The sequence below is a fragment of the Cygnus atratus genome, chromosome 11 (assembly GCF_013377495.2).
Source record: "Cygnus atratus isolate AKBS03 ecotype Queensland, Australia chromosome 11, CAtr_DNAZoo_HiC_assembly, whole genome shotgun sequence".
Lineage (NCBI taxonomy): Eukaryota > Metazoa > Chordata > Aves > Anseriformes > Anatidae > Cygnus > Cygnus atratus.
Window position 1 is genome coordinate 14546443 of NC_066372.1, and position 22667 is coordinate 14569109.

Genomic DNA, 22667 nt, shown 5'->3' on the forward strand with positions numbered 1-22667 from the left:
GAGAGACCAAAAAAAAAACAGATACACTGAAAAAAAAAAAAACTAAGAAACTGCAAAATCCCTCATCTTTGGCATTTAGTGACCACATCACATGTTACTCCTTAATGCTATCACATCAGGGGTTGAATCAATTGCTGAACAATTGCTGCTTCTATCAGCCCCGTGCGCTTTTGCAGCACAAGCCATCTCTGCAGCCAACCATTTTCCGACAAGGGCTCCAATTCCATTTCCAAGATTGTTTCCTTAGCAACTGTCACAAGTCCACGCTCGCAGTCCTGGCCCTAGCCACAGGCACAGGGCGTGCTCCACGCCAGCATGGCCTGTACTTGACTCCCTACTAGAAATTTGTTAGTGGGCATCTTATGGGTAACAGAGTCCATATATTTTCCGGTAATCCATTACAGGGGGCTGAGCCCTGCCCTCCTGTTTGTTTGTTTTTGCTGTATAACGTCACTGCCTTTGTCAAGTTCTCTGGGATCTCAGCAGCTCTACGGAGCTGAGAGATTGTTTCTGAGCCAACAACATGCAGGTGGATGGAAGAAGAGATTTCTCACACTACCGTCTACAATTCTCTTGTAAGCTTTTTTGTGCATTTTTGTTAGAGGCCACAAACTACTTGGACAGGGTGAAAACCACTACTTCAACTCGAGTAGGTCTGGCACGTGCAAGTATCTAGCATGACAGAAGCCCTATCTGATAACAGATACATTTTCCTATAAAAACTATGCTGAAATTCTGCTTCCTTTCTGAGACCCTGTAAGCCAAGTGTGAATATGCTATTATGATGATGGACATGAACACAATAATGCAGAGCTTGAACTTATACTGAGTAGATGGACAGCTAGATAAGCACAAGACCTGCCTAGAAGAGCATGCAAACAGCCTGGGAAAACAGCCTCGGTGCCAGGCAGGGCTGGAGGTCTCTGGCAAACGGACTTCTGCTCTTGGGACGGTCTCCTAAATATTTTTAATAAGAGTAAGCAAATCTCTGACACCATTTCTTCTCTTACCCTAATCACCTTTACTGAAAGCTTTGCCAAGCAAGATCCAGGTACAATGAACTACAGCAATTATTAATAATGGTAAGAAAACAGAGAGAGAGGCTTATGGGAAGCAAGTGTCATTAATGCAAAACAATGAGAGTGCTTAGCAGCTCTGCATAGATTCCTAAACGTTTTATTATTTTACTTTAAAAGATAAGATATTTTAGCGTGACAGAGTTACAATTGGCAGGCAGAAGTAGTGACATTTCTGAGCAAAAAATGTCATTTCCACAGCAAAAGAGTTATTCTCTCAGGGGCAAAAAATACAAAGAACATCTTGCAGCTTTCCCTGGGGTGCATCTCAGGGTCCTGCTTCCAAGATCAAGGCAACACACTAAATACCTATCAATTCAGGTGATGCGAATAGTGTCTGTGCTAAAACTCAGCCTGTGGCTTTATGATTCCCTAGGGCTTTATTCAGGATATGAAGAGGCCTTAAGAAACTATGAGCAGAGAAATAATAATAATAAAACTATAATATACCTGAGAAACCTCAGACAGTAACTGCTCATGCACTGAAGTTAGCAGCTGCACGATGGATCCATATTGCTTTGATAGCAAACAGCTTAGGAGTAACAGCCGGAGACCTCAGTTTGAGGATTACTAGTTAACACACTATTCACTATTTTATTCACTTCCAACACAGGCAGACTTTTATCTTTTAACGCAGCTAACTTAGATAATTCCTCCCTCCTCAGCTCCCAGCAGAGGGCGGAGCTGGAGGTGCAGAGCTTGACTACCATTAAATCAAAGATGTTGACAGAGCTGACTTATGAAACTGATGTTATTGACGGCATCTGCCTGCGATGCCAGGAGCACATGTGCTGGTTAGGATTCAGTCCCGCTTGCGTTGCTCGAAAGGGAAGCTTGGTCTCCAGGCATTTCCCTCGTAGCTCTGCAACACAGAGTTTTAAAACTGTTGCGCTTGTGCTCACGGCTCAGAGTTGTGAAAATATTCTCCAAGAGATTAAGAGAGAAGAAAATAACAGTAGAGGTGGTGCACTTTGGTTTGGTTAAGAAGCTGGACGGAAGCACACCTCCATGGCAGTGAAGCTGCATTTTTTTTACACGTAGTATATGATGTATTTGCCACTGCTGTACAGGAGGAAGCTGCTGTGCCTTATGGCATGTCCTCTGCAGTGTCTTGCCAGGCTGCATTCTCGTGGGGTGACCTCATCTTTCTCTCTAGCACAATGCTTTATGGCTCTGTCCTCCTTTGGACACATCTATATGAGCCATAGAGCACAGTGCAAAGTCTTCCAAGCCAGCAAAATCTAAGCAAATTCTGAAGCAGAAAACGCTGCACCAGAAAGCTGCAGACAAACTCATCAGTCACAATTAGTCTAGGCTCAGAGACACGCTAACAAAGCTATCCTACTTTGATGATCAGCTCCTATCTCTGCACAATTTCTGCTCTCTATTACATGAAAGAACCAGTCTGGATCAGCATCAGCTTGGTACATCACGCTCCACTGCGCAATACAAATGTGCCCATTGGTCCCACGGGCCCTCTCATGCAGTCTTTTGCAGGCATAACATTAAGGGATAACCAGTTAATTGTTTTCTGGCTATTATAGAGAATAATGGAGCTAAACAATTTTTGCTAATCCCTTTTCACTTTTTCATACCACAGCAGACAGCAAGGCAGGAGACGATGCCTATCAACAGTCCAAGATTTGGACATAGACACACATATATATTTACGTTTTATGGGAAGAAACAGATTCCTGAGACAGGCAACATGGCTAATCAAATGAATGAAATGGACACTTACTCTACTAGCTCTTGGTCTAGTTAGACCAACGTATATCTTGCCTTTTCTGCTAAAAGTGTCTTAGTGTAATGGCTGGGGCAGTAGGGGACTCACCTGCATCTCCCAATTGACACTGTCACAGTAATAGGAAACTGGGGAGGAGGGAAAAAAAAAAAAAGGCAGCTATTCATTCACTTATCGTTTGATCAGGATATTGACAATACACGTTTTCCCAACCAAAGCTGATGAAATCATACTGGAAAAACAGTTCATTCATATTCAGCGCTGTTGCATCAAATAAATACCCACAACTAAATGTTTCCAGTGTCTCTCAACTTGCCCTAAAAACGCTTCACAGGCTAAAAGACAATGTAATGGAAAAACTTTATTATTCATTACTCATATGCTTTAAACAAACCCACAGCCAAAGGCAGCAATAGTTTCATAACACAGATATTGTTGAAGAAGGTGGAAGGACTCCAAAAGTTAAATTAGAAATTTCTCTCTCCACAAGGGTAACTAGAGCTGCAGCAAAACTAGAGTCGAAAGATATTTATAAACACAAGTAGACAAAAGATTTTGGAGCCATCAGTTGTTTCTTGCATTCGGAGAAAGGGGATCTTTGGCATTCGGCACGGTCCCCTCTCCCACTTCTGGTCACCGTTCAATCCCTGGGGCAACGGCATTTCCTTGTAAACTCACTGCCAGTCAATATACACACACACACATGCAGAATATTCTCTGCATCCTAATAGCTTTACACATGCACAATGGTTATGCCCTAAGGCTGGATATAAATAAATTGACAGTCTGTTTTCCCACTAATTCCATCAGCGAGCTCTCCGTCAGAATACTGATAGAAACCATTTGGAGGCCGCAGAGGATAAACCAGGCAGCTGAAAGAAACATTTGGTGCCTGGTGTCTGCAGCCTAAATTTTAGCTTGGACCAGCCCTGAAAGGTATTGTCCTTTAAACCCCTGTGAACGAATATATGCAGATACACGCTGGGGAACTGGCTATTTCGACAACTAGGACAGGAGGGAGCAAGCCAGGTTTTCTCATGCCCCAGAGAACCCTAAGCAGCAGGTATGGCATGCTAAACAGATGGAGTTGAGGGGATAGGAATTCGGGCCAAATGATTTCAAGGGGATTAAGCAAGCAGAAAAGGCTGAAGATACGAGAAAAAAATAAGCTAGCAGGAGTTTCTAGAAAGAAAGATGAGAGGGGATGGAGTTAGAGACAGAAGATAAAAGGACGGGAGAGATAAAAGGATGAGAAAGAGGGAGGGGTTGTTGAGGTCAGTGGATGCTGATACAGAGGAATGATAACAAGAGGAAAGCTAATGGAAACCTCAACCCCCACCTCACCCTTGGAGAGGTGTGCCTCACTCCGAATGTTTGTTCTCGTTATATCCAGTACTTGGGCTACACGGTGAGGAAACAAGGCCTAGCTTGCCTTGAATCCTCTCTCAAAACTTTTGCTGAACTCGGCTGGGGTTTTGCATCAGCTGGGACTAAGCAAATTTTTTTTTTTTTGTACCCAAGAACGTGCTACTCTTTTTATCATTCACCTGGACTCTTTCCCTGACTAAAGATATGGATGTTACAGGCAAGATTGCTCAAGGGATGGAGTGAAGCAGAGCAGAGGGGAGAAAGAGGCCTGACAGGCCTGCTTATGAGAAAGATGGGGATTTAGTAAACAGTAAAACTACTGGTCAAGTTCTCCAGATAAACAATTATTTTAATTAGGCATTCTCCTTTGTGGAGAAAAGGGTTACTTAAACTTACTGTGGAGAAGAAGGTTATCTCTCCCTTCTTTCCTTATAACCGTGCTGACCTCTTTTTTTCATGCATTCCCATCTCCACCCCCTTTCCTCACAGCATTCCCACAGCCGTCTCCCTGTCTCTTCCCCCCATCCCTGTCTCCCTTCCCAAATTCTCCTTCTCTGCTCTTTGCTCGGCGTCCTTTCTCCCTTCCTTAATCTCCTCCCATGATCGACCCAATATTCAACATATGGTCAGCTGTGTCAGAGCCAAAGAAATTATACCAGCATTGCATTTGCCAACCCCAGATGACCACTTTACTTGGCCGCTTTATCCCCCACGCTGCTGTCTCATCTTTTACATCAACAGATGGAAAACTACCCAGGGCTTGCACAGGGCTGGATCCATCTTCCCAGGACCCTCCCCAAAAGACAGCACACATATAAAACAGTATTAGTTGGACAGGGAATGCTTCCTTGCCTGTTGGATGCTGTTACACCTGTTCCGCTTTGCTGTATGAGACTGAAGACAGTGCAGGGGACCGGAATGCCCAGTTTTGCCGAACTGCTTCTTGAAGATTACTAGGGTTGACTATGCTTTTATGTGGGGCATAACCATGAAGGATGCACAAATCGGGAATAAAAGATTGACAAAAAGAGAAAGAAAAAAGAGGATATTTTCCCCTATGTAGACAAACCATGTAGGAAAACATTATTCTCTGCAGAGTTCTTGCTTTCCACAAAAGTTGAGTAGTACTATGGTTTTCTGTCTTATTCATTACCATGCAACGTGCTTGCTAGGGAACTCTTTTTAGGCTTTGGATGGACCTGGACCAGCATTAACAGATTATCCCTCTCTTTGCTGAGCAATCTTTCACCTCTTCCCACAGTGTCTTTTCAAACATAACCAAAGAGGCTGAGCGAATGATACACCAGGCCAGTTTGGAGGAGTCTGCACTGTTCCTCAGTGACTGGATCAGGCGTATCTGAAGGTCTGATCTAAGGACCGCAAACGGTTCCAGGGAGAAGTCTGCCCGCGTAATCTGATCCGAATGGTTACCTGTACATCATCTGTGCACAAGTCTCACATTACTGACCAGGCAATAATGCAAACAGAATAAGCAGGGGGAAGATGAGCGCCTGTGGAAGTGAAGGTCCAGAGGGTAAGTTTTTGCTAGTAGAGATAACAAAAGCAAATAGCACTACCAATGTTTTTTTTAATAAAAATTATTATTAATATAAATATTAAAAACAAAAAGATAATTCCTAAAAGAAAACAAATGCTGCTTCAGGATGCTTAAGGAATAGAACCAGGGAAACTGTTAGTGATTCCTGGGCAGCGTAAGGAAAGGGAGCTACCTTACACTGGTGACAATCAAGTGCTTTATTCAAGAAAGCACCTTTCTTTACCATAATCCTGCTATTTGCAACAAGTTATCATGTGTTACCCCATCTGACGGTACCTTGAAAATTCACCTGTAGTCTATCCATGACTTTCTCTCACATACATGCCTTCTCCTGCTATGTGAACACTGTGGATTCTGGAACAAGTCACCGACAGGTACCTGAGGTATCTGAAGATTAAATGGGAGGTAGACCTCTAAGTATGCCTGAGAATCTGTGTCAAATGAATTAGCTTTTAAAAGCAGTCTGGGACAGCAAGAAGCTACATTTTTAAAGTCCTAAATTGGCAGTCTAACCCCTGGATCACTTTTCCTTCCTCTCTACTTCCACTTAGATGTCTGCGTATATAAATAACTCCAGCATACAGAAAAGTGACCAGACTCTAGGCCCACCCAAGCCTTCTTTTCAGCTATGAATTTACCCCATTTGGCCACGAAATAACTTCCTAATCCTGGCTGGTGATCACCACATGCCTTGGAACAAAAGGATTTATGATCCTTATAAATTTATTCTGGCTAATGTAAATGCAGATGCTATTCATAAACTGTCTAACCTGTTTTAAAAATTCTTAATATGGTATTTGTCTCCATAATGCCTTCCACTACGGGGTTCTCCAGGTTAATTATGCATTACATAAAGAAGTAATTGTTGCATCTTAATTACATGAAATGCTCTCATATTCTTTTAATATATTACACAACACCTTGTTATTTTCCTGCATGGCTTTAAAGTAGAGTAAGATTTAAAGTAGCAATACTGGGAACTTCCAAAATATTTTTTATCTTAAAATTCACTGTGCTATAAATTGCAATGGAGGCAACCTTAAAGCCTTTCCCTCTCACCCTGCTAAAACACATGCTCTTCTCCCCACCTCGGAGGTGATGAAAATATGTATTGACCAAAATGATACAACAAGGTTAGCGTGCTTTTCTTCCCCATCCAAAATCAGACCCCAGGATCATAGTACCGCTTTTGCACCAACGTAAGGATTAAGGCACTAAAGTACATTTCGTGAGAAGCCAGCACAGCACGACCCAGACATTGCCCCAGCCTCTCCAGCCTGATAACTCTGCCCGCATTATCTCCGGTGCTCTGCTCCCGTGCTAGCGCATTACAGACGCAAGCAGACCAGCAAAGCTGCGTGTTGGCTTGGCAGCAATGCTACGTGGAGGAGAACCCGCTGGGGTGGTGAGCCTGCTTCCTGCTGCTGCCAAATATCCCCAGCACTGCGAGTCCTCTCCCCAGCGCAGTGCTTGGTGTTACTTCTGCACACTGCTGTGCTCTCTGCACCGCAACGTTTTATTCCGTCCCTTTCTAACTCTATAGCTCAAGTATCCCTAATACTTTGCCATACTGAAGCTGCCTTCCAGGTCACTAAGCACTTTCACGTGCTCTCTCTAGCTCCCCCTTCATCACTGCTTTGTCTCTTACAAAGGAAATGACCCATAACACACACAGTACTCCACAGGCGGTACTACCATTCATGGCTAGAGGAATATTATAGCATCTTCATAGTCCCCTTCTTTCTTCACACATGCAGGCATTTTATTCACATTTTTTTCTTTATTGCTGCTGCTGCACATAGCACAGACATCTTTATCAAGCTGTCTTTATAATAGCTACTTATGTTTTCTTGAATGGTTAGAGCTAATTCAGAGTCCAACCATGTGTCTAAATGCTTTAAACTATTCCTTCAAACATGCTTTACCCTGCCACTCTCTGTGTTTCATCTTCCATTCTATCTACAATCTTTTGGTCCTCTTTCCCACTGTATAATTCAGATCAGCTGCAAACAATAAATATTATCTTACTGTCCTCCTTTACTTTCAGTCATTAAAAATATAAATATAGATCAATTCACAGAGAGGTAACTGGAATCAACTTACTATCAATTTCTTTCCATCCCAATGATGCTTAATGTATCACACCTATTTTTTTCATCCTCTTAACTAGGTTTTGACTACACAAATGCTTCTTTTGTGCACTTCAAAACTCCATTTTTTATTTATTTATTTTTATTTATCTATTTATTTTTAGGAAGCTCCCTTCTTATTAGTTCTGACTCACCTGGGATGTCCATTTAATCCAATCTGCATAAGCATAAGTCTTGGCAAATGTGAAACATTATATTCCATTTCTTCTTCAGCCTCTAATCCCCTATACATCCCCCCCAAAATGCACCATATCAAGGCAAAATTAACTCAGTCATTGCATTTCCTTATACCCAAGTTACTCTAGTGCCTGTGGTTCTTTCATTGGTGGTTCTCAGCCTCTGGAGTAAGTTTTTAAACACAAGGAATGATAATTAGCACCTTGCTAATCATGTTTTAGATGTATGCTATCTAGTCTGCTGGCCATTTTTAATTATTTCTTTTTCAGTAGTTCAAATTCTTTGTTCCTTAGATCCTTTATAAGTCTAGCAGGAATAAAACCTGAGCTACTGAGCTTCACCTGATTCTGTGAGTTACAACTTCGGCAGAATACAAAATAACACCAACAGAAATCATGCAAGCATTGTCTTCTTGTATACACCAGCCAGCACGGTCCCATAGCATTCTGCTCTGTTCCTATCCTGGCTGCCTACCAGCTCTGCCAATGTACTTGTGGCTCCAGGACAGCACAAACAGCTCCAGAATGCATCCAAATCTCAGCCTACACAACTTCTTATTCCAGTCCTGAGGGTCCCATATCTTCTTCCATAGCTTTTTTGATTATGCTTTGAGGCACACTTTATTTATTTATTTATTTTTAAGCGTGCTTTTGACAGATGTAAGACCGTTCTCCCCAAAATCTCCCATTTCCTCCATGTCCGTCCTCCAATGGTGCCAGAGCACGGCTTCTACCTGGTGGCAGTTCCCCTGCCGGGACAACATCATGTGCCACATGCCAGACTGCACAGTGGAACCATCACATGGCCACGTTCATGGATTAGCCTGAGACCCACTGTGTGTCAGACTCCTTAAAAACTTACTTTAAATACCTCTCTTCACATAAGGATCCAGAGGTAAGAGGCTAAGGCATAGAGCCATCTACAGCTCTGTGCCTTCCTCTCCCATTTCAACTATAATTACTCTAACCTTCTGTGTACTGTACGCCCATCCCCTTTTGCTGATACAACTGAAGAGCTATCTGAGACTTTCCTCCTAAATTATAAATGACTCCCCATGCTAATTTCTTTCTTTTTAATATCACAAATTCTCTTTGGTCATCTTTCGTAAACCATCAAAGCTGGCCTCCAACTATCACTCCCTACAACTTCAGGATCGGTGATGGGAAGCAACTATGATTCTACAATTTATTGTATTAGCACTTCTGAAACAACATGAGAGTCATTGATTTTCCAAGCCAAAGGCACATGGGAAAGCATAAAAAGCATCTATGCCCAGTTCAGATCAGAGAGGAAAGAGACACTGCATAGGAGAGGACTTCCCCCAGCCTGGCAACTCTTTGAAGCTAAAGGATGGGAGTACAAGCAAGGAGTTTTTTGGCTGTTTTCTTACAGGTGTCAGCATAATTATTCTGACACAGGACCCTTCTTGCTGCTTGTCACATTAATAGAAGAATGCGCAATAACAGTGAAAATCTGACCATTTTTTCCCTCTCTCTCTTTCTTTTGAACACTGTCCTAGCCACCCAGAGCTAGCTGATAACTCTGAGGGTAATTCAGGCAAAAGTACTGCAGAATGCTCTTTGATGTCTGCTTTGATTTAATATAGATTCATGTAACAAACGTATAATGCAATAGTGCCATATAAAGAGTTAAAGAATACATGAGAAAGTTATGTCAAGGAAAGATGTTACCAAAAGGCCTAAGGGGCAAGACACTGATCACATTATTGGGAGGCTGGATTAGGAGGGACATCCTGTGAAGAGTCATGGGAACACGGACCGCACGGTCAGAAATGAAAAATCAAAAATCAAAAACCAGCTGCCATCAACTGCTAACCTGGGTTCACAGGTCTGCAGAGTCCAAAGGCTCACTTTATTGCCAACTCATGTGTCCACTGATGGATGATGAATATTTTAACCATCTTTTTGGCTGGAAATATGATTATTAAAAGGAAAAAATTTGGAGATCAAAGCTCTCTTCTAAAGATTCTCTACTGTATATTCTACTTTATCACCGGAGAGATGAACCCATGATGCTTGCCCACACGGAACTGACCAGCAGCATGTACGTGAGCTTAGACATTTGGATTTTTTTTTACCAAGTACGAATATCAGTTAGACACAAACTTCTGCAAACCACCTATAAGCTTTTTCTCCTTTATAATCCCACCAGCAAAGGCTCAGTTTAACATCTCCACTTACTGTGCTTTTGGAGAGAAAGAGAAAAATAAAACAGGTCTTTGAAGGCTGTAAGGAACAGACTGAAGAAAGGGAGACAAGATCAGAGAGACAGAACTAGGGTGAGGGGGAGGCAGCTGTCTCTAGCAAGTGGGATAACTGATGTGACTCACACAAAAGCAGCTTATGTTTCCTCTTGTTCTGTAGTGGATATTTCCACTTTGGCTTTTTCAGAGATGGAGACCAGACGGAAGCAAATGCACAGCAGCTTCCTAAAGCATCAGGTAAAAAAACATGGAGGCCTTGCAAGAATAAACTACATGTCTCCAAGACTTTGAGGACCTCCTGAGCATTCAAGGCAAAGGAGGCAAACCTTTATCAGCAGAGAAGATGCTGACTCCAGATTACAGGTGTTTTCAGATTTATCATTTTGCAGCCTTACTACCTGAGAAAATTTGCATAAGAATAAACTGGCTCTTTCTTAGGAGTCCTTTTCAACTTGCTTTTATGATTCCTACTGAAAATGATAATCCTCTGTTTGTGACATTGCAATCATTTCTACTACAATCAAGAGTTCTGTCCAAAAAGAGGATTACTGTCTCGGTTTGGGGAAGTATACAAACTTCAGAAAGAAAAAAGCAGTCAGTTTCCAAGCAAATGACCTTGGTAACAGAGAACAAAAGAAGAGAAATATATATATTTAAAAAAAACACTACACATGATCAGATGTGACACTTCTAAGAGGCATCTGATACTCTTCACGTTCATAAAAACTGATGTTTCCTATATATGTTTGCACAATGGAGCTGCAAAAATTAGCCACAAAAACTTATCTTCGCTATGCTACCCCAACATTCATTCAGAGTTTTCCTTAGACGAACAATGTTTTAAAACTAAACATCAGAGACACGTACACAGAAAACCTAGTCCACTGCACAACTCCATCCTTTCAGCAGTGTCCTGTGAGAAGAAGCATCACTGCACATGGTGCTGAATGCCAAACAACTGGTTTAAACCACTGCCTCTGGCAGCTGCTCTGAAATCTAAAGAGCAAACAGTTTAAAAAAAAAAAGTCTTTGTTTTGCCTTTTTTTTTTTTTTTTACCCCACTGCATTATGATAATACACTTTAATCTCTGATGCATATTAAACTGAGAGTGTTAAAAATCCGTCAAAGGAAAAATAAACGATATAGGAAAATGATGATGTAAGACAGGACAGTAAACATTCTGCAATTGTGTAATCTGCCAAAATTCACTCTAAAATTGGCCTGGGAAAGAGAATAAGAGTATTGTGCACTCAGAACAGCTTTAGGGAATGTTCCCAACTCAAGCAGAAAACAATACCTGACTGAGACACGGATGTAATCATGAAGGAATGGAAAATACAACACACCAGAACAAAGAGCTGAATAGGAGACAAGGAGAGATTTTCTTCATTTCTTTGATTTCCCACTGGGTAGGTACCTGGAGGGAATCTTCTCTTTTGTTCATCCACAGAAGGTTTGGTTCACTGAGCTTCCCCACACACGTTCACTCACTTTGCCTTCTGCTCCTCTCCAAGCCCTGCTGCATCTTTCTCTGATGCTGCTGGTGATCCCTAATAGATCCTGGACAATCTCTGTGTTCAAAAGTGACTGTCCCAAAACAATGAGCTCCAGGGCCATATCGGTCGGTCACAGAATCCAAATCACCAGCACCTCCCTCCCTCAGTCACAGTTAGCTACTCAGCCCTTCAGGGGGCTTCACCCAGAGAACAAAGACGTTGTGAGATTTTCTAGCATTGACCTTGCACTTCCTTATATATAGAAATACTAAAAAAAAAAAAAAAAAAAAAACACTGCAGGAAAACAGTATCAAATGTAACTCTTGCCTTCAGTCAATTCCACACACTATGTCCCTAGTAATTCAAGTAATCACTTACCGCTCCTCAAGTCACTAATCGAGGGATAAGTCTGTTCTTGGTATCCAGTGAAGGGTCATTTAACTAGGCAGGGGACTTTTCAGCAAAGCCCTGAAGGGCTTCACCACTAGCAAGGGTGAAGGACAGGACCCCAATGGCAGAACCAGGCATACAGCTGGTCAAGAGGAAGGGATACAGAGAGAAGCATATTTTCCACATAGGTCTTTTCATTAGTTCTCTCAGAACTAAGTCAGAGAAAAATGAACAAAACAAGGGATGAGGCCAAAATATATTTGCTGAAGAGGAGTTATAGAGATTAGTGTAGTAATTAATCAAGACAACCATGTCAGCAAGGGTCTGACCTTTATTCTTGCCCTAGTAACAGTTTTGTCCCTGGTGACTTTCGGCTTGCATGCTAAAGCGATTTAGATACATCCCTCAATTAATCGCAGGATACCCCCTGGGGGATAGGAGAGCAGCACTGCAAGCTGCAATCAGGGATGCTGAATCAGAGGAGGAGTGACCAAGCCAAGGGCACCTAGTGAAGGGCATGGGCAGAGCTGGGGAGCCTACAGTTCTCTTTACCTCTCACACTTCACGTCTCGCTGCTAGAAACAAAATTGTTTGAAGCTGTTAATTTGAAATTTTCCCACACTTTTTTTTCTTAACCATAGAATAACAAGAATTAAAGACTAAATTAGAAAAAAAAATGCAATATGAGACTGTTCTAAGAAGAACATTTTTTTTTTCTTTTTCCTGTAATAAACAACACCACCACATCAGACTCACTCAGACAAAATGACAGGTAGTGGTGGAGAGCAGGACAGCAGTTCAATCTTCAGTTACGCCCTGCTTATTCCCTTCCTCCTAAGACAAAATCCTTCCCTCAGGTAGATAAGCCACCCATCCCCATACTCCAGAGAGCCTGAAGTCCCTTGTCTGCATACAGCGGGGTCATTTTAAGCTTCTTGAGTACCAGCAAGCCTCTGAGCACCACTCTCACTCTGACAAAGCCCTGCAGGTCACAGATTCATAGAATCATAGAATCAGCAAGGTTGGAAAAGACGTTGCATCTGGACAGCTGAACACAAGGTGGCCAGGGAGCTCCTGCTATGCCCACACAGCAGGGACAGAGGAGGTGGAATCTGGACAGGCTCAGAAAGACAACATACAACCAGTCTTTCAGACAATAGGAGGACTAAAAAGCCAGGTGAGTTCAGGAGAGTGGTGATGCTCAACGATGACAACAGATGGAAACAACATTGGAAGGTGCCTGCTTCTATCTGAGTAACTTTTATCACAGCAAATGAAAACCTGAATCTGTTTTTGTCTCCCAAGCAAAAGGAACAAATATTTTTGTCCATGAAGCCTGGCCTTTACAAGAGTCAGGAGAGACTGTCAGTGGTTTGTTAGAATTAGACTGTCTGTCAGGATCTTAGCTAGTTAAGAAAGAACAGAAGCCTTGAATTTATAGCTTAAGTTATAAAACTCAGATGAAAAGCTAACATACTTATTGAGTACACCCAGCTGGGTCTGAGGTTTGCAAACACTTGAATGAATAATTCCCAAATCTCCTGCCCAACACAGACAGGGTCTAGTATAAAGTCTGGAATAGATTTTCTAGCGTTTATTTTTAACAGCTGTTCCACAGTTCTGATCTGGAAGAGAGATGGAGACAACTCAGACATGATACTCTGGTAGTGAACTGAATCAGGCTTTCAGGGCCCTCAGTGCACTAGCAGGCCACAATGGCCCTCCTGGGGCCTCCACTCACACTCTCTGTCCATGGGGCCAGAAGCCTCATTTCAGCTCAGGGCTATGCTGTAAATGTGCTCACCTCCAGCTCCGACTGCGTTGCCTCCACACTTATACCTGACCACACAGCCCATCAGTCTGGGCTCTGACCCACAGACTGACTTCCCAGTTTCACCAAGTCACCATGGACCCACCAAGTGGCTGCCAGGCTGTGTCTGACACTGCTGAACAACGCTGGACCTTATCCTGACTTTTGTTCCCACCTTGACTTTGGACCTGCTTTATCACCATGGCCTTGCCTAATGACTTGGGCTCCTAGTTGAACCCCAGTATCCTCAGAGGCCTTGTCCCCTTATCTTGCCTGGGGCTAGCAGGACCAGGCCTTGGCTGGCAAGCAGAGACATCTGCTTTATCTCCATTTCTCCCATTGCTATTGCTGACCTTCATTCTTTTTCTCAGAAGAGGCAACCTAAATAGTTCAACTCTATCCCAGCTGAGCAACAGCAGAGATGATATAGTATGGACAAGAAACACTGGCCCTCAACCTGTCACTACCTGAGCTGAACCTGTCTGGCCTTTCCACTTCAGCTCTACAGTCCCTTGCATTCAGTCCTGATGTTGGGGAAATCTCAGACAAGAAAGGTCAAGATGATGAGGCCTGGATGGGCACACACTATCCTTCTCCAACACTCCTCAATATAGAGGTTACAACATCCTAAATCACAGCTAGATTAAGACCAACTTCACTGCACTGTTTTATGCTTACTTGACTGACACCTTCCTGTCCACAGATAACTAACACATATCACCTCTCAACCATCGTGTTCGAATTTGGCCAAAAAGCTTTCCAGAACAAATAAACCTTTTAACTTTAGATGCCAAGTTCATTTTTGCTGAAGCCAACAGAGCTACCTCACACTAGAATCCAGCTACAAAAATAGATCCCTTTTCCTTAGTTATTGTTGGCAAACATCGGTTCAAGTGAGAAAAGCTATTTCTGGGCTTCTATTGGCAAGTCTTATGTTCAGAGACTAAAAGGAGGAACTGGCTGCTCGTGGAAAAAATGTTAGACGTGACTTTCAAGAAACGTCAGTTACTGCCAAGCTCTTATGCCCATTTCTCTGGGGGGGGAAAAAAAAAGGCTTTATTAACTGTTATTACCAGAGGTCACATCTACGAGGGCCAGTGAGAGAAAAAGGCACATATAGAAAATTCACTGTCTCAGACTGACAATCAGCTGTATGGTCAATGCCACAGATGTCCTCATATACTTATTTCACTTACGCTTCTTCTTTCACAAGGAAAATCCCCCAGTTCTTAGTCACAAAATGACTGCTAAACATGGATGTTGTGGAGTTTCTAGAACATTTTTGAACATCGCATTATCTCCTATTTGGGAACCCCAATGTGCACTTCTTCATCAGATACACTCATAGATCTCCACATACACCTGATTGCAGATGTACAGGGACACATTTCTAAGATTCTAGTACCATAACAAACAGGATCCATCTATAAACATGCAATGTTCATCTGACATACCAGCACACATTTGCACACTTGAAGATCTGAGAGAACATGTGTTGGGATAGCTCCTACATCCACATGCATGTATACACATTCTGTCATAGTTATATTATAATCTTCCACAGTTCCTAGTTTGCACACAAATATTCACTGGGTATTTAAAAAGCAAAACAAAACACTCCATCAGTACAAACATTCACCTAAAGTGCGATTCAAGAAAGTACAGGCAGGCAACTAAATGGGAACACACAGAGATTCATATCTGCTTCTCTTCTAAACTGTGTGCATGGTCTTCAGGCGTTTATTAACACCATCCTAATTATCTCTAGCAATTAGTGTTATAAACAGCAAAACACAAGAATACAGATCTTGGTCCTTTATAAGTCAATTCATTACACCCAGTAATACCAGTCACCCCCAATAAATACAACGGAATAGCACAGAACTGTTTTTCTATTTCCGAGGCATTTGCTTCAGTGTAACGTGGATTTATTCAGCAACGAGTTAGGAAACAACACAATAAAAATGACTAAATGGAAACATAAAAATTAGAGCCTTTTACACAGAACCAAGCCAGGCAGTACTGTTACTGAGACGCCTAATAAAAATAAAAAATGATTGGCAAATGATTTGAGAAAAATATACCCTGTTCTTTTCCACTTCTTGTCAGCAAGCAACAGATTATGCGCGCTATCGTCATGCATAGCCATTACCCTGAGCTGTGTTTACCGTGACTCAGTGACACTAATTCTGCCTATGCCTCTCCACTGGTCTAGTATTGAACTGGAAAATGCAACAGGTTCCAAACTCAGCAGGTCCAGCTCCACAACTTATGAATTTCCCCTAAAGTCACTCCAAAGTCCCTAATTTTGATATCAGTCTTAAGCAAAATAATGGAAATACAGTTATTCAACTACTGAAAACATTAAAAGCCAGCTCTGATTGGAAATCTCTTCCCCCTTTGTTCTGTCCAACCCTGGAGTCTCTCTTTTACATCCAAAATCCACTAAGGATTATGTACGATCAGTAAAGACAAGGTTTTAACTCCGTCCCTGCAGGCTCTTTTAGCAGGTCTGTAAAAGCTGTGGGTGCATCCTTTCACAAGGGCACATCATTCATTCATAGGCAAATAATAAGCTTGAGAGGCAGGTTACAAGTTGCATGTGGAAATATCCTCTCCATGTACACTGCAGCTGGTTTTCCCTCCAAATGGGATGTAAATTCTACACAGTCCTACAGGCTGGGTTCTCTATATATAACAAATAACTTTATGCTGTTGCAAACAGAAGTGCCAATGTGCCACAAAGGAATGAAAGGTCTTAAGGGTTTCTCTTCACTCCCCCTGCATCCCTCTTCCTCTTAGAGTCGAGCATATAGATATAAATGAGATGTAGCTGGGAGTTGTGCCCAGCCTCTGCAGCACTGACACAGAAATAATACGTGTAAAATACTTCTGGTTGCCTTGGAAGGGTTCTGGCTGTCTTAAAGAGAAGGTCTTCAATTACTGATTTTGCCTTTTTGGAAGCTTTTTAAGGTTTAAATTCCAGATGAGGACTTAACAAGATCTCATGTTCAATTCAGTTTATCATAGCTGTATGCTCTCAAGTGAAATCAGTGGAACTGACTGAAAAGAGTAGAGTACTTGATGAAGTGCCTTGGGAATTGAAATATCTGTTATTAAATGTACATGAAATAAATCTCTCTTCAAAATTTTACCCTTGCTTATTCCAACCAGTCAGGATCTTGAGCAATGCCAACCTGACCTGAAATGCCATCTGAACTGTACTTACATATTCTGAGCAAGCCTAGAAGTGCCACGTGCTTCTCATTTGTGGAATATGTGAGCAGATAATGAGCCAAATCAGTACCACAATAAAATTGATCTCTCTTTGGGCTGCCCCTCTTCGAAGAACCTTTTCACATGGATTCAGAAATCTGTTGTGTTTTTTTTTCCCTCTCCCAGAAAGCATCACAACAGATTATTCCAAAGAGACACAGAAAATACTGCTATGATTCCTCCTCTTTTCTAGCAATGAACTCAGAGAAGACATCATTCATACTACACCAGTCAACAAGTCACTGTTGTGGCAAATCTTGGTTTTCCTGTCCTTCTCTGCCACAAAATCCAGCCATGTTGTTTTAATTACCAAAATACCTATGCTGACAAAGAGCTGTAGAATACCCTAAAGAAAAGCATGAAAAGTCAAGGAACACATGCTGTGTTCCTTTCAATCTTTTGATAAACACTGGAGTATTTTATCAATCTTTTGATAAACACTGGTAATGAGAAAACATTATAAGTAACAAGGCATTTCTCCTTGCTCTACAATGCAGTAGACAACACCAACTTAAAGAAGGACTACTGACAAGCATGGTCTGTTCTGTTTCGCTTTCAACCGTCTTATCACCCCTCGTGTCAATAAGGTATCACTGAACTGACCTGCACAGTATGAGGAGGCTGCCCTACAGTTCTGGTCCAATCTCAGCTAGAAGAGATGGGACAGGGCCTCAGAAGGCATTCATCTCCTCTGCATGTGGCAGCCCATAGGAGCGCAGCCACACATTCACAAATGCCAGTGCTGTCCTTCAGCAGGCTTCATTGCAGTCCTGTACACCACACTCCATACCTCCACTCTAATTAGATACAAATGCAAAGGAACTGAAAGACAGATTTCCCACCTAGCTTTGCATTTATTAAAAGGTCACCAAGGAAGTGTGATATTTTCCTGTGAACACAGATATAAGAATTGAAAGAAACCTGACCTCATCACTGCTATATACATTTTCTTTTCAGTCTTCATTTAGAAATGAGGTCCCTTTCCCCCTCACAAGGTACTCCAGACTCCCACATGTGCTATGCAAGAAAGATTTAGCTAAAAAGCTGAGGATTATGCATCCCTTCCTTTTTGCCCTTCCACCAGCACTAGCAACTCTGAAATAGTGTCACACAACAACAAAATGCTGCCCTTTCCAATATCACTTGAGCTGTACGTAGCCCAATACAGACCCACCAGGAGCCCCATGAGCTACTACACATACACGCACAAAATACATGCACTCATATATTTGAAGCAGTAAATACTCATAGCAGTTAGACACATTTCATGTTCTGCCTATAAAAAGAGATGAATGTACACATACACCCTTGCACACAACTTCTTCCAAGTATAACATATAAACACATCCTCAGTGTGCATACAAACACACATCTAGCTACAGCATATGTAAATCCACTTGAACAGCACAACTATGTACATCCCATTACTCACTGTTAGTAACATACCATCATCACTTGCATGCTTGTGCCTGTACTCAAACACACACCCTTCCTGACCCCCCACCTCTACATGCAAGAAGCCCGGGAATCAATAACCACTTACAGCCCTTCAATCCAACACTGTCAACTTTGTTCTCCCCTGTTTATAGCGACAGACAAGCAAACTAAAGATAGGGAACATCAGTATGCAGAGGAGGAAAAGTGGACACTGTGTCAGCATAAGCAGCAGACAGAAGCTGCTGAATTCAGTAGAGGCTGTTCTTGCCTCCTGCAACCAAGAGCAGAGCTGCCACTTGTCCCAGAAACTTTCTGCTTTATTCCCAGGACATCAATGCAACCAGGCAGAACAAAACAGGGCAATAACCATGAACCATTTCCCTGAAACAACATAATTGTGCATAGGAAGATTCAGAAAAAATCCAATTCTTATCTGTTTCCTAAGTCTGAGCAATGATCTTGTCCACATAAAGATGTGCAACATGCTTGGTGTAACACCAAAACAACTTGATATCATACCCTGCAGAGAAGACAGCATGAAACTAAATATACTTCAGACACAGCAGGCTGTCTTTAAAATTATCAAGTTGCTCTGTTGACCTTTTAAAGTATATGAGCATACAAACGAAATACATCTGGGAGCGGTCAATACCTCTGCCAATGAATTTCAACCAACCTTGCAGCATTTGGAATAACCAAAAAGCTGTAGGTATTCCCGAAGTCTGACGTGAGCTCTTATCATGTACCTTCATCACAGCCGCCTCTGCCCAGCTAACATCTGAACATCCCAAAACTACTCAGTCTCAGCCCACGACATGGCCTCATTCTTACAGTCCTGAGTTTCTCACTATGTCTATATTCAGAAATCTCAATTCTGCATTATGGACACGTTTCACTATGCTAGGCCTGAATCTCTCCTGGGCAGAGAATGGCATTAATATAAATATAATTATGGTTGTTTAATAAATGTATGATGTCTGCCGATCTATCTCGTTAAATTAACCACAGGAGTGAATTTTGTATTAGTCGTGACAAGGCCCATTTTCAAAGCTGACATTTAATATCACTTAGCCGTACAAATCATACTTTAGGGTTCACAAATCAAAGGATTTGGTGAGTATCTGTGAGAGAGAACCAAATACACGAAACCAGAGAAGCAGTTTTGGTAGCTTGCTGCAGGTATCCAGTCTATGCAATACATTTATCTAGAACTGACGAACCAGGAGAAATTCAAGCCATTTCAGTGCACCTGGAGGTTGATGGAGGTGTACTTGACTTGGAAAAAATGTCAACACTTTGACCCCTGGAAACCCTTCCAATCACCAGACATACTGGCTTTATCAGAAAAGTGACCTTTCTGTCACTCTTTTGGAGCCAGCCTGAGCTGTTTTCAGATCCCTTTTATTTCATTCTCCCTCACTGGAAAAGACAAAAGGGCTGCTCTTAAAAGGTCACCATGAAAATGGTGTCCAGCTGCCTACCACAAAATCCATACGTGCTGTCACATAGCACAGTCATTGCTTTTGTTTTTGGTGAAAAGTAGTAGCACTGGCTATGGTGTTGACTTCAGGTGCCTGTTCCCCTGGGTGCAGGTCAGCTGAAGGTTGTGAGCAAGGCGCTGTGTTACTCAGACGCGTTTATGCTGCATTGCAGGCCTGTCTCCCTTCCTGCCCATCACTGCCAGCTGCCGGAGCATGCACGCTCTGAGCCATCACAACATCATTCTGTAGCCCTTTCTCCCCAGCTCACATGACAGCCAGATCCAATCCTATTACTTTTCAAGCCTGGGAATAAAAAAAAAAAAATACACGGAAAGCAATAAAAAATGGAATGAAGGTACAATATAATAGAAAAAGAGAGTTACAGAGAAAACACTTCCAGAAGTGCTAGACTCCTCCTCAACTGTTTTTATGTAGAGTTAGCATTTCAAATCTAATAATCTCCTCACTCAACTTTCAATTATCTCACAACATAAAATCATTTTATAAACTACCAGCCTCCCCTCCAAATGAGAACAAGTCCCTGCACCTGCAATCTGCTGACCATTAGCTTTTACAGGAATGACTACAAAAAGAATACCTTCCACTGAAATACAAACTGCCGTTCTGATCACGTGGAAAAACCAAATCGATATATATTTATAATTATACTATATAAAATAAAAAAGTAACCGCCAGCAGGAATAAACTACAACAAAATGGACAAAGTTTCAGGGACTTTTATTCCTGATTGTACTTAGCTGTACTTCTCTTTCAAACTCATTTGCAATATCTTCTTCAACTCATTAAAAATAATCTTTTTCATTGTTGCTTTGTATGAATCTCTGATTCAATTTTCTTGTGAAGTTCATTCATTATTTCCAGCACCCCCAAAGGGAACTTTCTGCTTTATTCCAGAAGCCAAGAAGAGGTGGGAGAAACAGTAAAAGATCTGGTTAGGAATGTTTGGGGAAAACTGTTGCTGTTGATTTTATTTTGTTGTTGTTTATGTGAGACAAAACTTCCTTGTTGGAATATAGCAGGTTTGAGGTGACTTTCCTCAGAAAGAGCTGCTCAGCTCTCAGGTGACATTTCTGATCAGACCCCACAAGAACGACAGCCTTTCCAGTTGATCTCTTCTCTTCCCTATGAACAATTCAATACGAGCTGGAGTGGTGTTTTAGAATGGGGCTGTTGCATCCTAGGCAAGTACTGTTGCTGCCAAGTTATAGAATTAGCCTCTTTCTGGCTCAAGGAGAAGCAGATAGAACAAACTGAATAGATGCCTTAGAGATGCCAATCTACGGAAGACACAAAGGGTCATGAAAATAAAGTGTGTGAAAAGAAAGTGTGTTCATCCTGCACCTGGACCAGCGAGCTAATAAATCCCAGAGTTAGAAGTGATATGGGGAATTTTTAGCATTATTGTTATTGAGAGCTCCCAGACTATAACATACCATAACCTTTGGAAAGACCAACAATGTTATAGGTGAAAGGAGAAGCACCTCTAACACAGGAAAGGTACTTCTTTATTAAATGCATCTGTTTAACAACGTTATATATGCAATAATTCCCACAACAGCGTTCTACAGCTTATTTACTACCTATTGTATCGAATGCTTTCCTATTGTCCTTAATATTGACTACCCTGGTTTTACTTATGTTTTTAGCTTATCATATTTATTTCCAATGTTACAGTGGCTGGTATCTGTTTTTCCTTTTTTTTTTTTTGGTCATTCAAAAACAATAAATCTATGTTGTTATTCCTCAGAATATCATTTTCATCAGCCATGTTTAGCATCTACTGTAGTTTACTCATTACATTCAGAAATACTAGTAAACAATTAGCACTAGCAAACAAGAAACAGACTGAAATAACAGAAATCTCTCTCACTATAATCAATCTATCATGCAGATTTTTCATCAGCGTTATGATTCATTGTCCTCTATACTCTAATGATTGCCTTCTCTTTGCTGCTAAACCAGGATGGGTTTTAACTGAACGTCCTCAATTCTTGATTAAAATTGTGTCCTTTTTTGAATATGTAACAAAGTTCTTTTAGAAGGACACAATTTTTAGTCATAATCCCTCTGCCTTTTTCCTTCTCTTGCAGTCTATTTTATTTGTAATATTTCCTCAGCTCTGGAAAATCAGCCCTTATTAAAGAAAAAATCTACACGAACACATGTTAATAGGAATGCTGTCCTCTGCCCATATTAAATGTAATTGGGTCATGATCACTGGTGTCTAGGTAACCACAAACTCCCACACCAAAGATTAATTCATCTTTTCCTATAATAATGTAGTCCAAAATAGAGTAACACTGCATACAACATCCTTTGTGTTAGAAAATAATCATCTGCAGTGTTTAGAATCTGTGATAGTATTTGTGCTCTCTGCATGGAATCTCAGGTATATATCACCCAAACGGAAGTCCCTAACTTCATGTTTACTTTTTGTGTACTGAATACAACTACTTAT

The 22667-nt window shown here is 41.5% G+C and overlaps 1 protein-coding gene across 1 annotated transcript in view; it reads right to left on the minus strand.

Moving 5' to 3' along the window:
* The window catches only part of AGBL1 (AGBL carboxypeptidase 1), a 267461-nt gene that overhangs the window by 90243 nt on the left and 154551 nt on the right, over nucleotides 1-22667 (minus strand). The window lies entirely within an intron of this gene.